Consider the following 18,581-nt stretch of genomic DNA (forward strand, 5'->3'; position numbering starts at 1 on the left):
TCAATGACGTCAGAGTAGAAGTTATTATCCGGGTCAACATCGTTCTTCATATCCTGACATTTGTACTCAGTGTAATTAAATGTTTTCAGTTCTATTTTATCATAGTTCACAGTCATAGTAGGTGCAGTTCTATCATCAGCTGATGATGAATAATTTCCGGTACCAAGTGTCATCATGATGATGTAGAGTGTTGGCTCTGTTCCCTACCTTCAGTCACGTAGTAATCAGTTAAATCTCTCCAGCTCCTCGATGTCTCGGATGATCATTACCCTCGCCTCCTCCGGTGTTCCATTCAATTTAATGAAGATCTTACCGCTGGATGTCCATGTTGCCTGGATCTTCCCCTGCTTTTTCAGAAACCGGGCCTTCCTAGCGATGTCCGCGTTCCGTTTGGTCAGATGGTCATTGATGTAGACGTTTGATCCTCTCAGCTTCTTCCCTTACTTTAGTAGCTCCGTTTTATGTTTTCTATTTACAAACTTAATAATTATGGCTGATTTATCATTGTTGCTCCTCCTGGGCAGCGCATGGCAGGCTTCAATGGTGTTCTGGTCAAAAAAGAAGCCACCTGCTGTTCGACGGAATCCGACAGTTTCTCATCTGTGGTCCCGTCCACCTCCGCTGCAACTGCCTGTGCATACGAGCGAGGTTTGACCTGCATACCAGTGATGATCACGTCATTCACCCTGGTATACTGCTCCAAATCTGACACTCGTTTCTCGAGGAAAGTTATCTGCTTATCCTTTTCGGCATTCTGGAGTTTCAGTGTTTTTACCTCCTCGATTAAATCCATGATTGATTTCTGCTGAAGCCTGACAGCAGAAACCTCCTCTGATAGGAAGTCCAGTGACTTTTTAATGTCATCCAGATCCTCCATCGCCTGGGTCTTCTTTGGTCCCATCTTGCTTGATGCTTCTCTCCAAAGCGACCCGGTGAAGCGATCTCGAGTGTAAAAGATGAAAACTTCTGGTGTAATCAGTGGAAGAGCGGTATTTCTTTCTGTCATAACTCCAGTTCATCGGGTCGGGTCGCTATATTACTTAATAGTGGAGTTCAAGGAAAGATTATAGAAACGCTTTCTTCAGGGATTGGAAGGTGGATTATCTCAGTTGTTCACTTGGATAGCAATTTTTTTTCAATAATGATTAACTTGGGTTCAAGAGTTCTGCAAAGAACAAAATTCTAGCAGATAGTAAAGTCATTTATATAAGTAATTAAAAACTTAAATATCCCTCTGCCTTTATTATTTAGTGGCGATTTCAATGAGGCTCCAGATTTATTGCTGATAGATTTCCTTCTAGAAATGTGTCTAATAGCGTCAAACACCGAATAGCAAATCTCTGTCAGTGTCTGAACCTGATCGATGCACACAGATATCTAAACCCCCATATATACACTTGCACACTTGGTTTAAATCGGATTTTTCTCAAAATCACGTAGGCTATAGACCTGTGGCTGATATTATTCAAAAATTATTATTATCAAAATTAACTGGATTAAGTATTGTATTTCTAATGATGGATTACACTGGTTTTGGATCCCTATCATAATCTTCAAACATTGTGGTGACCTTCAGTTTTTATTATCTTGTCATTTTAAATGCAGCAAATTACCCATTAAACTCTCAGATTTGTACAAACAAGCTCTAGAATCCTGGAAGATTGATCATTTCTCTCCACACACGTGTCTTATGTGGAATAATCAAAATGTATTGTGTGGAAACAAATCATTTTATTTCAAGGAATGCGTGGATGAGAATATTATTTTTGTTTCTGATTTATTCAGTGCTCAAGGAGACCTTCTTTCTTTTTCTGAGTTTATGTCTCTGAAAGGTGCTGTTATTTCAGTAAGAGATTTTAATAAGGTGACTAAAAGTGTTCCTGTCAGTTTGAGAACCTTGAGTTACAAGCAGAACTTGGTAATTTTTTTAACTTAATAAAACTGTCTAGAAATCATTTAGGCGCTTCTCGGGTGCTGCGCTAATCACTCCGCCCAAGTAGCAGTGCTTCACCTTCTGAGAAAATAGTTCCCAGTATTTAAACGTTTAAAAAATGGCTGTGTCTCATATGACCTTGTTATTTGTACACACTGTGACTATACAAATCACAACATGTAAATAGGAAAATGTTGGCGTTATTTTGTCACTTATTGGGATTAGTATGCTAGCTGTAGCCATTTACATCCAGTCTTTGTGCTAAGCTAGGCTAGCGGTGGGTGCGTCAGACAGAGTTACGGCACGCACGGAGATGAAAAAGGTATGTGTGGACTTATCTAACTCTGGGGGATACGGTGAATAAGCTAAAGTCCCAAAAAGTCAAAGTGTTCCTTTAAAGCAAAAAAGTTACATATTGTGGCTTTAACTGCAAATGTGATTTATTCTGTTGTAAAAAGTGAACACTTACAAAATGTATAATGAATACAGAAATACTCGTTTAATGATAGAGAACAGAGAATATGGTTTAGAGAAAATGTGTGTTTATGGTTTAAGATAAAACTGTGATAAGTTAATGTTGAGGAAATATGTGAAGATACATTTATGTGGAAATGTACTTTTGAAGAATATGTGACTTCATGTTATCCAGTTGTGGATATAACCTGTGTCTCAATACAGAGCAACCAAAGATAACAGTAATAATTCATGATTGCAGATGTAAAGTTGAAATGAAGTTGATAATAAAAATTATCCGGTTGAATGGAAAAAGAGCAACTGTTGTCCTGCGTCATCAATATAACTGTGTAATATTTTCAATATTTCCAGAGCACTTCGACCAGGATTCTCAGCATATATCTGCAAGCGGACCCCTGGCCGGGACCCGTTACATTAATGTTTTAGATAAAAATGCAACAACTTCTTTATTAGAAATGCTCTTTCTTCAACTCCAAGAACCCTCCCTAAAGCTCGATCTACATGGAGAATCTGTTATCCGAACTCTGATTTGAATAACTTGTGGACTTTTCCTCACAAACTTTTTAACCCTAATAAAATTAAAGAACTCCATTTCAAAATTGTTCATAGATATTACCCTTGTAATTTATTTTTGAGCAGGTTTTCTGAGAATGTTTCTTCTTTATGTTCCTTTTGCAATATTGAAGAAGAATCAGTTCTACATTTGTATGATCAGTGCCCATTCTCTGACTCTTTCTGGCCAGAAGTTCCCTTGTTAGTTTTCTGCTGATGTTACAGATTGTTAAACAATTTTTGTCAGATTTTTTGATTACACTGTATTATTACTTTGTCTTCTGGGTAAGTTTCATCTTCACAAAGCCAGAACCATTCAATGTAATCCTGATTTTAGAATATTCTCCTCTGATATAAAGTCGCTTTTTACTTCCCTTAAGAAAATATCAAAACCTTTGAACTCAACAGTTTCTAAAACATATAATATCCTTGAGTCTGTTTTAAGGAACGTTTAATTTTTCATATTGACAAAATGTAATATTGTATTGATTTGTGTAGCCTAATTTATTCTCTTATGATGTCTCCTCATCTGTTTTTCTTCTCACTGTTAATGTCTGCAACCTTTAATTTGCAATAAATAACAAAAATCCAACTTCCGCATCTTGACGTTCATGTAGTTTCTCCAGTCAAAGCTGCGCTCCAAGTGCGCAGAGCGATTGAAAACAAAAGCATTTCCTCTTTGTTACACTGCGCAGAGTCACGCAGCTTATGCACAAACATCAGGAAAGAGGATCAGTGCAGTGAAGACGTGTCGATAGATCCCGATCCTCATGATTTCAGCTGAACTTCAGCCACTGCTTCCATGAGAGAATGTGAAAGAGCTCCGAAGATGAAGCGTGTTTCCATGCGGATTAAAGCCACACTATGCAAGAATTGTACCTTAATTGTCACGGTTGTGAATTCATTGTTTCCTCTGTGTCTCGTGTCATTGTTGTTTACATGTCTGTGAGTTTGCGTGAGTGGGCGTTGTCCCGCTCACGTGTTTGTTCAGTGCTCCAGCTGCTCGCAATCTTCTCATTCTCCACCTCAGCTGATTCACATTACCGTTCCCTATTTATACTCACTCACCTTTCCATTCCAGTGTCCATCCGTTGTTTGCCTGTTCCTGCTTGTATGTTCGTGTCGTCTTCCGGGTTGTCGTGTCTACAGTGGATCCCTGTTGTTTCACCGCACCCGAGCACAGACCACCGAGCACCTGCACTCAGCACCGAGCACTGACCATCGAAGTCCCTGTGTGTCCGAGTCTGAGCGTCTTCCCCTGTGTGGACCGTCCGGAGCTGCTGTTTACTCGCGAGATCGCGACCACGCCTTGAGAGGAACCTTCTTTCCTGAATTGTCTTATTCTGTGTTGAAGTTCCAATAAATATATTGTTCACCCGCAATTGCTTCCAGTTTTGTATCATGACAGAACGGATGGACCAAACGATGGGAGCAGCGGGTGATTCATCGGCTTCCTTAGAGGATTTCATTCGAGTGTGCATCGGCCGGATGGATGCACAGGAGCGCAGCCAGGGGGAGACAGGACGCGCCATCCAGACTCTGGTCACACAGGTGTCCGAGCTCACCCAGCGATTCCATCAGCTACAACCCCCCACTGCGCCAGCACCTCCAGCAGCACTTGCAGTTCCCCCCACACCACCCGTGCCTCTCTCCCAGTCGGAACCCAGACTGCCCACGCCTGAATTATACTCTGGTGAGCCGAATTTCTGCCGTCCATTTCTGACACGTTGCAGTATGCATTTCTCATTACAGCCCAGAACTTTCGAAAAGGAGGAGGCGAAAGTAGCCTTCGTGCTGACGCTATTGACTGGGAGAGCGGCGCTTTGGGGAACTGCAGTGTGGGAGAATCGAGACCAGTGCTGCTCCTCGTTCCAAGCCCTCTCGGCGGAGATGAGACGGGTCTTCGATCGAGCCGTCGAGGGGAGGGAGGCTGCCAGGGTCTTGACTGACCTACGTCAAGGAGACCGATCGGTGTCAGATTATTCCATCAAGTTTAAGACCCTGGCGGCCGGGTGTCGCTGGAACGAGGAGGCGCAGTGGGACCATTTCCTGCATGGGCTGGCCGAACGTGTCCAGAGAGAAATCTACGCCCTGGACCTTCCTTCAACGCTCAATGGACTCATAGACCTGGCCCTGAGAGTGGACGCCCGTCTGTCCAGGATAGGGCAGAGAACAGCCACCAACCCAGTTCCGAGTAGGAGTGAGAACCAGCGGTCCAGCGGCCTGGACACGTTCGGCTCCCACGATCCCGAGCCCATGCAGGTGGGGCGAGCTCGGCTTTCCCGGGAGGAGAAAGAAAGGCGGAGATCCCAGGGCCTTTGTCTCTATTGTGGTGGCAACGGACATTATGCCTACAGCTGTCCAGTAAAAGGCCCAGCCCGATAGTAAGTTTGAGGCTACTATCGGGTGGGATCTCCGCAGGTAAGACCTCATCCACTTCCACCATCCTCCCGGTAAGACTGAGATGGTCAACTCTGGATCACCACTGCACTGCACTCATTGACTCTGGGGCAGAAGGTAACTTTTTGGATCATCAGTTTGCACTTCAATTACAGATTCCCCTTCATACACTTTCCCAGAAGATCACAGTCAACGCATTGAACGGACAGACTTTACCCCCCATCTCCTTGGTCACCGAGAAACTTACACTCATCACTTCTGGAAATCATGCTGAAACCATATCATTTTACATCACTGACTCTCAACTCACACCCATAGTTTTAGGACACCCTTGGCTCAGTTTACACAACCCCCGCATCGATTGGAAGAGACGTACCATCTCAGCTTGGAGCACTGAGTGTCACAGTTCGTGTCTTGTGTCTGCTTGTTCTGCTGTTTCTGTTCCTGTGTTACAGGAGGAAGCGGTGGATTTATCAAACGTGCCCGAGGAGTACCGTGACCTGAGTGAAGTGTTCAGTAAGTCTAGAGCTGCTTCTCTCCCTCCGCATCGTCCCTATGACTGTGCTATAGATTTATTGCCAGGTAAGTCTCCGCCTAAGGGCAAGATTTATTCACTTTCAGTTCCTGAGAGAGAGGTTATGGAGAAATATATTTCTGATTCTCTAGCAACCGGGTTCATCCGCCCTTCCTCTTCTCCAGCGGGGGCGGGGTTCTTTTTTGTGGGGAAGAAGGACGGTTCTCTGCGACCTTGCATTGATTACCGAGGGCTGAATAACATCACGGTAAAGAATACTTATCCTTTGCCGTTGATGTCTTCAGCCTTCGAGAGGTTGCAGGGAGCGTCTCTCTTCACTAAATTGGACTTGCGTAATGCTTATCATTTGGTCCGCATCAGGGAGGGGGACGAATGGAAGACTGCTTTTAACACCCCCAGGGGGCATTTTGAATATTTGGTTATGCCTTTTGGGCTTTCCAATAGTCCCGCAGTCTTCCAGGCACTAGTCAATGATGTGTTGCGAGACATGATCGATCAGTTCATATATGTTTACCTGGATGACATATTGATTTTTTCTTCGTCTCTCCAGGAACATGTGCAACACGTACGACTAGTACTTCAGAGGTTGCTAGAGAATGGGCTTTTTGTCAAGGCGGAGAAATGCGTTTTCCATGCACAGTCAGTTCCTTTCCTGGGACACATCGTGTCGTCTGAAGGTATGCTTATGGACCCTGACAAGGTTAAGGCTGTGGTAGAGTGGCCAATCCCAGATTCCCGCAAGGCCCTGCAGCGGTTTCTGGGATTCGCCAACTTCTATCGGCGTTTTATTCGCAATTTCAGCCAACTAGCCGCACCTCTGACCGCCTTGACCTCTCCCAGAACTGCGTTCAGGTGGTCAGACGCAGCTGAGGCTGCGTTTGCCAATCTCAAGAGCCGCTTTGTTTCAGCTCCCATTCTCATAGCCCCTGATGCTTCACGTCAGTTCGTGGTAGAGGTCGATGCGTCGGAGGTGGGGGTAGGTGCAGTGCTTTCACAACGTTCACCTTCAGACGACAGAATGCATCCCTGCGCGTTTTTGTCACATCGATTATCTCCTGCCGAACGAAACTATGACATTGGTAACCGGGAGTTGTTGGCAGTCAAGTTAGCTTTGGAGGAATGGCGTCACTGGTTAGAGGGTTCAGGGGTACCCTTTACAGTCTGGACTGATCACAAGAATTTGGAGTACATTAGAACCGCTAAAAGATTGAACTCCAGGCAGGCTCGGTGGGCACTTTTTTTCGGTCGTTTCGATTTTACACTTTCCTATCGTCCGGGTTCCAAAAACGTCAAACCCGATTCTTTGTCGCGTATTTTTGATCGTCCCGAACACGAAGCTACTCCTGAGCGCATTTTTCCTGAGAACCTGATTATCTCTTCGCTCACTTGGGAGGTCGAATCGAAGGTCAAGAGGGCCTTAGAAGGGGTAACGCCTCCGATCCGGTGCCCACCTAACCGCTTATTTGTGCCGGAGGAATTACGATCAGAAGTCGTCCAGTGGGGTCATAGTTCCAGTCTAGCTTGTCATCCAGGGGTGAGTCGTACCATATTTCTAGTTAAGCAGCGATTCTGGTGGCCCCTGATGGCTCGTGATGTTCACAATTTTGTTTTGGCTTGCTCTAGTTGTGCCATTGGTAAGTCGTCCAATCGACCCCCAGCTGGGTTACTTCAACCGCTGTCGGTGCCTTCGAGACCTTGGTCCCACATCGCTCTAGATTTTATCACCGCCCTCCCACCCTCCCAGGGTAACACGGTAGTTTTGACCGTGGTGGACCGATTCTCGAAGGCAGCCCACTTTATTCCCTTGCCCAAATTACCTTCAGCCAAGGAGACAGCGGTGGCAGTCGTTGATCACGTCTTTCGGTTACATGGCCTCCCGACAGACGTGGTTTCTGACAGGGGACCCCAGTTTGTGTCCAGATTTTGGCGAGAGTTTTGTAAGTTACTGGGGGCGACGGTCAGTCTGTCCTCTGGGTTTCATCCCCAGAGCAATGGCCAAACTGAGAGAGCCAACCAAGATTTGGAAAGATCATTACGATGTTTGGTCTCCAAGAATCCCTCCTCCTGGAGTCAACAACTTTCCATGGTGGAGTACGCCCACAATACGTTACCAGTGTCATCCACGGGCCTATCTCCGTTTAAGTGTAGTGTAGGGTACCAACCACCTGTTTTTCCTAGTGCTGAGTCCGAAGTCGCGGTCTCCTCCGCCCACGCCTTCATCCAGAGGTGTCACCGTACTTGGACGAGGGCCCGTGAGACTCTCCTCCAAGTGCGGGAACGCACCAAGGCCAAGGCCGATCGCCACCGGTCAAGGCCTCCCGTATACGTCGTCGGTTCCAAAGTGTGGCTTTCTACTAAGGACATTCCGCTCCGCTCCGTTTCCAATAAGTTGGCACCCAAATTCATTGGCCCGTTTTCTGTCACTAAGATCGTTAGTCCGGTGACAGTCCGCCTCAATCTTCCTCCAGTGTACAGGAGGATTCATCCCGTTTTCCATGTGTCCAAAATTAAGCCCGTCTTTTTTGCACGCATTAATCCGCCAGCCCCGGTTCCCCCCCCGCCGCGTCTCGTAGATGGGGAACCATCCTATTCGGTTCGTCGTATTCTGGATTCCAGGCGGAGGGGACGCGGATTTCAGTACTTGGTGGATTGGGAAGGTTACGGTCCGGAGGAGAGAAGTTGGGTTCCTGCTCGTGACATCCTGGATCACTCCCTTATCGATGATTACAATCGACAGGTAAGGAGTTCTGGGAATGCCGTGAGGCATTCCTAGGAGAGGGGGTACTGTCACGGTTGTGAATTCATTGTTTCCTCTGTGTCTCGTGTCATTGTTGTTTACATGTCTGTGAGTTTGCGTGAGTGGGCGTTGTCCCGCTCACGTGTTTGTTCAGTGCTCCAGCTGCTCGCAATCTTCTCATTCTCCACCTCAGCTGATTCACATTACCGTTCCCTATTTATACTCACTCACCTTTCCATTCCAGTGTCCATCCGTTGTTTGCCTGTTCCTGCTTGTATGTTCGTGTCGTCTTCCGGGTTGTCGTGTCTACAGTGGATCCCTGTTGTTTCACCGCACCCGAGCACAGACCACCGAGCACCTGCACTCAGCACCGAGCACTGACCATCGAAGTCCCTGTGTGTCCGAGTCTGAGCGTCTTCCCCTGTGTGGACCGTCCGGAGCTGCTGTTTACTCGCGAGATCGCGACCACGCCTTGAGAGGAACCTTCTTTCCTGAATTGTCTTATTCTGTGTTGAAGTTCCAATAAATATATTGTTCACCCGCAATTGCTTCCAGTTTTGTATCATGACATTAATATAACAGCTTCAAAGTCATTTCGGTGGTAAACAAACTCATAGTAGGGCGAATCGTCCTGGTAGTAAAGCTTGGGGGGGGGGGGGGGGGGGGTGGGCAATGCACCAGCAATGCAAGTTTGAGAGGAGCGCCCCGACAAATCTTGCAAGAATCACGACTTTCTTTTACGGCAACGACGTCACACACATCAACAACATATGAAGCACGAAGACACTTGCGCGCATTTCAGACGTGATTCTTGGAAGACTCGACGATGGAAAAAACAAAGAAAGTGCGGTCGGAAGAGTGTAGGAAAAGGAAAAGAGAATCTGACCGCGTGAGGAACCGGACAAGAGTCCCACTCGGTCAGGCTTTCACTCGTTGGTTTATCTAATTGATAATTAGACCAGTCCAATAATTTCCACATATGTCTAGCTAGCTTTGATTATCAGATCTGTTAGCAGACTTGCTAACAAACACTCGTTTCTCTTACGTGTTTTTGCGTTATGTTTTTATTGCCTAGCTTGCCACATGAGCTAGTTTGCCAGCTGAACTCAGGTGTTGTTAGGCAGAGTCCTGCACGGGTCCGATTTTGTAAATCTGCACCCGCCCGTACCTGCAGTGCTTAAAACCGCACCCGACCCGTTTTCCAACAGCAGCACTAATTAAAATCCGCACCCGACCCGACTCGCTTAAAACAGAACCGACACCCGACCCGCACCCGAAATAAAATCAGTTTAGCCAATCACATTATAGACACACTTACAAAAATGTTTATTGCCAGGTCATACAGAAGTTATTACACGACAATTAACACAAGGACAACTTCAGCCGAAGCTGTAAAAAGGCCGGTACATGAAGAACATGGCTAACGTTTCCACAAAACTGAGTAGCCTAATAACATTTTACCAATCGAACAGACGCGGCTACAACACTGTATCTGCCACGCAATTTCGTCTAGCCCAGTGGTTCTCAAAGTGGGGTCTGCAAAATAATTTTAGAGCACTATGAACGGAATCGCAGAATCCAGTCAGACCATCTGGGAAATTCTTGGCAGAGCGCACCTGCTCTCTCTTTCTCTCCCCCCACAAACATGCGCGCATATCCAGAGAGAAGAGTGAATCGCGGATATACAGTAGCCTAGCCTAGCTGTAAAATCAAAGTTAAGAGGCTAGGTTAGAGTCCTGCACGGGTCACCCGCAAATTTTGCTGAAACGGGTGAAAAATATCCAACTGTGTCGGATGCGGGTGCGGGTCGGACACGGTGGAAACACGGGTCTAAACACAGGTTTAAAACTATCACATGCAAACGTAAAAAATATATGCATATTTTTAGGAACACATCTTTTTTCTTTTTTTTTTTTTTTTTTTTTTTTATTCGGGACAGTGCACATTAATGGACAATCAAACATTTCTGTAGACTGTAAATGAGCCAGGTTATAGCATAAATGCTAATTTTCACCTGTAGTCCCGAGGCAGGAAAATAACATTATACAAGATAATACAACATAAAAGAATGACAGCACAATATCAAGCACAAAACACATTAGCACACAATCAGGCAGATTACGTTATATCAATACAATTATTTAAAATTAGTACATAATTGTGAAATTTTAAGAAATTGTTTAAGATGCTTTTTGAATGTGCAGTAAGTGGGACATTCTCTAGTAATTGTTGGAATGCTATTCCAAAAATGACCCCCTTTGACAGATAAAACAGTTTGACCAAAGTTAGTTTTTCTATGTGGGATTTCTATGTCTCCTCTAAATGAAGCTCTGGTACAACGACCTCTGTCAGACCTTGGTTTGATAAATAGAGAGAGTGAAGGTGGGGCTAATCCATGAAAAACTTTATAAATTAAACAGCTATATTTAAAATTAATAAAATTTTCAAAATTGAGCAAATTGTATTTTTCTAAAATATTACACTGATGGTATGACAGAGGTTTTTGATCAAGTATTTTTATAGATTTTTTAAATAACTTTTCTATGGGTTTTAAAATTGTGTTTCCAGTAAGTGACCTGGGCCCGGTTTCCCAAAGCGTTCTTATCTCTAAGTAGTTCTTAACCTATTCCTTAACCTCTCTCTTAACCTTATGGGACGGTTCCCGAAATGTTCGTACGCTAAGTTCATCTTCTGTAAGTCACACTTTCGTAAGGTTGGTCTGGACCACTCTTAGCTTTACCTTATCACTGTTGCAGGTCTAAATGAATATAATTCTGAAGTTTTAATACACCCAGACAGTATTAAATTAGGCTAATTCAAGTGTTTTCATGCAAAGAATAAAATTGTCATTACACTGATTGTTGTTAGATTTTTAATTATATTATTATACAATATTATTAATTGAATTAAAACGCTCTTTTAAAGGCCAGTGAAAGCATAGGCTACTGTCAGTTAAGTCCTATTCGGACGCTAATATTGTTTCTCATGGGCTCGTCCGGTATTTTAAACATTTACAGGGGTAAGTCGGTGATTTTAGTGCCGTCCGAATCCATAATATCAGTGTTTTTCTCACCCAATCCGTGTAAAAATCCCTGGCCAAATTAGTACCTACTGTTTTTTGACAAACAGGTCGTGTGGTAATTTAATTGCCGTCTGAATCCACATCTCTGAGTTTACAAGAGATTCAAAATTCACGGTTTAAATCCTTTTTGATCACTGCCGAGCACCGTACGCAAGATGTAAACTTTTATTACTGAAATGCTGGAAAGTATTTACACAAGAACAATATTTCATCGCAGCTCCACCTCAGCGAACAAAAATGGGAAAGAAAAGCCGGCACGTAAATTTTTGAAAAGGTTATTGTGGCAGCAATAGGCTATATGTTACAATTTTAAAATATTTAGGCTAGGCTATTATAGGCTATTATAGTTTGGATTGTTTTTTATAATATCCAATAATCATAATAAATTGCAATTTCAACTATTTCTGAAGTGCTTCTTTTATAAAGATGACCGCTTTTTCACATAAACAGCCCCTGCACGAGAGAATAATTGATTCTCGAGCCATCGATTTCAAACAATTCAGCACCATGGCCACGGACAGCGCCGGGTAACGTCGCACGTAAGAAGGTATATCTTAAGCAGCTTTCTAAGGTATAGTTCGGGGAACACACTTAGGAACATAAACAACTTTGGTAAGATATATCTTTTGAGTCTTCTTAGCAGGCTAAGAGTGAGCGTTATCGGGAAACCGGGCCCAGGTAGTGATGCAATAATCTATGTGCGAAAATATCATTGAATGTAAGAACATTTTAGCGGAATTAATTGTCATTGATGGTCTAATTTGTTTAAAATTATGTAGATTGAATTTAATTCTATTCGCTGTAAGTTTGATGTGTTTTTTAAATGAAAGTGTTGAGTCCAGTGTTACCCCGAGGTACTTGAACTCCTCTACAATATCAAGTTCCACTTCCCCCAGGAACACATTGGGCCGCTCTAGTTTTATGGGTTTTTTTGTAAAGAACATAGCAACAGTTTTCTTTTTGTTCAATAATAGGCAAGATTTAAGCAGCCATTGCTGTATATTCTCCAATGCTGATGTGAGGATGTATGATGCTTCCTGAGTGCTTTTAGCAGATGTAAAAATGACCGCATCATCAGCATACATTTGAAAATGGACTTTTTCACAAATGTTTGGCAGATCATTTATATAAACAGAGAACAATACTGGTCCCAAAATTGAACCTTGTGGGACCCCTGCTGAACATTCAAGGTGAGGTGACTTAGTGCTACCAACACTCACAGATTGTCTTCTGTTGGACAAGTAAGATTGAAACCAAACTAAAGCATCTTCTGCAAAGTTGAAGTGAGTCAGTTTAGACAGGAGGGCTCGATGATCTACAGTATCGAACGCCTTCTTTAAATCCAAAAAGACTGCACCAACACATGTGGTTTTATCAAGCAACGATTTCACTGTTTCTATAAAGACACAGTTTGCCGTCTCAGTGGAATGATTTTTGCGAAACCCAAATTGCATGGGATGCAGAAGAGAAGGACCACGGCTGAGATGGTTATTCAGCAGCTTGGCAATCCACTTTTCTGCAACCTTAGATACGACAGGGAGGATGCTGATGGGGCGATAATTTGAAATATTTGTTTTGTCGCCTGATTTAAAAATTGGTGAGACTATGGCCACCTTCCATCCTGATGGAACAACTGCCATTTTAATTGATAGATTGATCAAATGTGTTATTGGGCACACTAGCGCATCCCTGTGTAATTTTAAAAAATGTGTGTCAAGGCCATATGCATCTTTGGCCTTTGAGGGTTTCATAGACTTAATAATGTTAGATACTTCCAAATCAGTTATCTGCTCTAACCTAAAAACCGGCTGTCCAGGATCAATAGGCTTACGAGCTATCTCTGAGGAACTAAACATTTGTGTTATTTCTTTGACCGAATTAATAAAGAAATTATTGAATTCAGTTGCTAATTCTTTTGGATTATTTATAAGCTTGCTGTTAACTTTTATTTCCAATCTATCATTATCTATTTTATTTTGCTTTCCAGTTAGTTTATTAATATTTTGCCATATTAGTTTACCATTGCCATTAGCACTTTTAATAACATCCATGAAGAAATTTGCCTTGGCTTTACGTAAGGTATGAGTTGTTTTATTTCTCATTGAAGTAAATCTTTGCCTATCAGTAGTAAGACCAGATTTTAAGAACACTTTAAGTAATATGTCTCTTTCTTTAATAAGTATTTTGCATTGATTATTAAGCCAGGGTAAATGATTTCCCTTTTTTTTTTTTTTACCTTTTCCTCTTTTTATAAAAGAGGAAAATATGCAAAAATTAAATGCCTGTATTTCAAGTTGATAAAATAATTAAATTTTTTTATTTGTGCCCAGGCGCCACGCCCTCCCGGTATCTATAACGTTACCTAGGCTACTTTCACTTTTAAAAATTCATCATAACCGCGCGCGCGATCTGCAGTCGTCGAGATGGATGCTGAGGAGCTGAAGAAAAGAATAGCTAGTGGAGATTGTAAATTTGTAGATCAAAAATCAAGTCCAGTGTGTTGGAGAAATTTGGAGTTATCTGAAGAAAACAATATTGTGAAAGGCTTTGCTGCATTTTCGTGTTGGATAGCCGCAAATGTGGAACTTCATCGCCGAGGAAGCACGCAGAACTGTGGTAACAAACCAAGCAGTTCTGTCGAACAATATTTTTCAAATTTAACACTGTTAAGTTTGTGTGGTGTGCAGGGCGTGTTTGAACCCACAATTGTCAGATGTAGGCTAGACGAAATTGCGTGGCAGATACAGTGTTGTAGCCGCGTCTGTTCGATTGGTAAAATGTGATAAGGCTACTCAGTTTTGTGGTAACGTTAGCCATGTTCTTCATGTACCGACCTTTTTACAGCTTCGGCTGAAGTTGTCCTTGTGTTAATTGTCGTGTAATAACTTCTGTATGTCCTGGCAATAAACATTTTTGTAAGTGTGTCTATAATGTGATTGGCTAAACTGATTTTATTTCGGGTGCGGGTCGGGTGTTGGTTCTATCTTAAGCGGGTCAGGTCGGGTGCGGATTTTAATTAGTGCTGCTGTCAGTGTTGCCAGATTGGGACGGTGATTTCCAGCCCAAAAGCTCACCAAAACCCACCCACTACAAGAAAAAAACGCCCAAAATTTTACTGTCCAAATAATGTGATATAATTTCATTACCATGTCATTCAAAGTTGATATAAGCACAATTTGTATCTCCTTAAAACAAAATAAAAGATGATAAAATAAAATAAAAAAGAAATAATTTTTCCAGGAAAACAGAGCAATAATTAAGGAGAATTAGCCAATATGACTAAAATGTCCAGGTGGACACTGTCAAAACGGCAATCAAGAAATTAACCGATGACTTTAACCCTCAGAAGAACACATTGCAGAACATAACGCAGAATTTAGCAGTAAAAACGGATTTATCGTTGATTCAAACCTTTTTCAGCAGCTGTCAGGGTCGAGTATAGTGCAGTCTGGATGGTAAAAGTTGCAGATGTCTGGTAAGGTTAGGCTAGTGTGCACATGACCATGGACAGGAGTCGTCCCATATTTGATTTCAATTCAAGTCATTCAACTGTGCTCTCTCCTCTCAGAGTTATATTCACCATCGATATCTCCCACCACATGTACGTTTTTAGAGTTGCTCACTATCTCACTCTTTACTGTAGATACAACTTACTGTTTAGTAGGCTATCGTCACTTTGGCATTAGCGATCACTTGAATATACAGCTATAACTTATCGCGCTCAATCGCATCTGCCTGCTGATCGCTGATTGGCTAAAAGTGCGTGCTCGTCGGTGATGTCAACACTAAGGCCAGCTGACTCTGCATGGGCGTGTGTGTACAGTAATGTCATGATGACTGATTTTATGGACTACATGCACACTTTAGTTTAGTTTTTTAACCAATTAGACCTTAAAATGTAGATGTTTGAAAAACGCCGAACTGACCCCAAACCAGCCCAAATTTTGTCCACCCGCCCAAACCCTTTTTTACCCGCACAATCAAATTCAAAACAGCCCAATTGGGCGGGAACCCGTCCAATCTGGCAACACTGGCTGCTGTCGGAAAACAGGGTGCGGTTTTAAGCACTGCGGGTACGGGCGGGTGCGGATTTACAAAATCGGACCCATGCAGGACTCTGGGCTAGGTTTAAATTTTTCCGTTCTTTTTTTTTTTTATCGGTCAGTTTATTTAAAATGTCTTAAAGTAATATTCTTTAAGACGTTTAGTAGTTTGCCTATGTCATTTGTAATGGAAGCCCGTTTCCGCCACTGAAAAAGAAAAGAAAAGAAAAGAAAAAGAAAAGGTAATTGTGACTTTAAAGTCAGAATTGTGAGATTAAAAAATCCCAATTAGCCTACCTTTTTTATAGTTCCCTTTCAAGGGAACTCGCGTTGCGTCGAGAATGACGCTATGGGGAACGCTTTGCGTGATGACGTCTTGAAGCACATGTAAAATCAGTCCAATGGTGTGGCGGAACGTCAGAGGCGGGTGACGTCACGTACCAGGAAGCTATAAAAGCCGGCCTGAAACAGAAAACGAAAGCTTTCTGAGTCTTCAGTCGCGCTCTGTGTTGAAATCTGTCCTTGTTATTTGGTGTTGTCTGTCGATATATATATATATTCAGTATGGCGAGCAAGCAGCAGTTTAGAGTGTGTGTTCATCCTTGCCCGCGTTATATAACGGGAGGTGATACTCACACTCTTTGTGTTGTTTGTTTGGGAGAGGAGCATGCCCAGTCAGCACTCGAGGGTGGTGACTGTGTGCATTGCTGTGCGCTTCCATTGCGTACGCTCCGATCCCGCTTGGCTCGGTTCAATCCCGACCACGTTCCCCAGGGCTCGGGTCCCGCCGCGGCTGAGGCTCGGCGGCGATCTCAGACCTGGGGTTCGCAAATGGATCTGTCAGTGGATGTTGAGACGGGCTCTGCCTTATCTCAGCCTCCTTCTGACAGATCCAGTGCCTCTCATCAGGGTGTGGAAGCACGCGCTGTGGTTTCTTCCCCCCCGATAGAGGTACCAGTACTGCAACTATCCAGCTCTGAGGAGTTGGATGTTGTGAGTATTGAAGCTGAGTCTGAGGATTCGCCACCTCAGTCTCATGCGTTTGAGGAACTGCTCGATGTCATTACTAGAGCTGTTGACAGACTGTCTATTGAGTGGCCAGAAGATAGGCAGGACGTTCGTTCGAAAAGTAAGCTCGACGAACGCTTCCTGCCATCTCGTGCGCAGCCCCAGCGCAGGAGCCTGCCGTTTTTCCCCGATCTCCACACCGAGGTGTCGAGATCGTGGGCGAAACCAGTGTCTCACAGAGTTTATACACCACAAACATCTCACTACTCCTCAATATCTAAATATAAAGAGTATGGTTATGGGGAGATGCCGAAGGTGGAAGAGACGCTTGCGGGCTATCTCTCTCCAGCAATGGCATCTTCTCTGAAAGCTCCTACACTTCCCTCTAAGCCAGTTAAAGTAACATCTTCCCTGGTTCATAAGTCGTATGCAGCCGCTGGTCAAGCTGCAGCGTGTCTGCATACGATGTCCATTTTACAAGCCTATCAGGCTGAATTATTGGGGGATTTGGAGGAGGGCGGGGGAATTGGTCCTGACACTGTGGCCGAACTTCGCAGAGCCACAGATTTGTCTCTCAGGGCCACCAAGGAGACCGCTAAATCTATCGGGCGGTCTATGGCAGCCCTGGTGGCCACTGAGAGGCATCTGTGGCTCAATCTAAGTGATATCAAGGATAAAGAAAAGCATGTTCGCTCTTAGATGCTCCGGTCTCCACTGTTGGTCTGTTTGGTGATGCAGTTAGTGTTGCGGTAGCAAAATCACAAGAAGCCGCTAAGCAAGCTGCTGCTCTCCAGAAACTTCTCCCCCGCCGTTCTTTCTATGAGGCTGCTGAGCGGGAGCAGCCTCACTCCTCTAGAAAGAGCGCTGAGCACCGTGCCACTCAGAAACAGAGCGTGTCCTCCCGTGCTCCCCCACAAAAATCTCGGGGACACGGAGGGCGCGCTCAAACCCAGCAGTCCTCGAGGGGTAAAGCGGATCTGCGGACCGTTATTACCGCCAAGAAGGCTGCTGGGAAGAAATCCTGACGTCCGAGGGCTCAGGACTAATGAGGGTAGTCCCCCCCCGAAGCAGAGCGGTTAACACCTCTTTTTACGGTGCCCGTCTCTCTTCGGTACCCTCAGGGGACCGTTCTGCTAACCCTGCCGCCTCCGGTGTTACAGGGCGCAGCGGTCTCCGGCGAGCACATATCTCAAGGACCACCCGGAAACGTAGTGGCCTCGGGATGCCCGCCCCCTCCGAGGAGGGTGTTAGAGCAGTCTGTTCGATCGTTCCCTGCCGGTGCGCCGTTACAGGGCGACGAATTGACTGCTCAACAACAACAAAATCCAGAAACCAGTCTCGAGAGGCTGGTACCTCTAGTAGAATCTTTGACAGCGTGGAAGCTACTGTCAAATGTTTCTCGTTGGGTCCTGCAGACCGTGGAAAAAGGGTATCAGATACAATTCAAAAAACGCCCACCTCGGTTTATGGGGGTCCTGCCCACAGTGGTGGGCCCCGAGCAGGTTCTGGTCATGGAACAGGAAGTGAACACTCTGTTAGAGAAAGGGGCCATAGAATATGTACCTCCCTCCGACAGGGAAACCGGGTTTTACAGCCGGTACTTCATTGTTCCGAAAAAGGACGGGGGATTGCGTCCCATTTTAGATCTTCGAGTTCTGAACGATTCAGTCATGCAGCTCAAGTTCAAAATGTTAACATTGAGACAGATCGTGCCACAGATCAGGTCCGAGGACTGGTTTGTCACGATAGATCTCAAGGACGCATATTTCCATATTTCCATCTGTCCGTGTCATTGGAAGTTCCTGAGGTTTGCTTTC

The sequence above is a fragment of the Abramis brama genome (genome assembly GCF_963993115.1).
Source record: "Abramis brama genome assembly, chromosome: 16".
NCBI classification, from domain to species: domain Eukaryota; kingdom Metazoa; phylum Chordata; class Actinopteri; order Cypriniformes; family Leuciscidae; genus Abramis; species Abramis brama.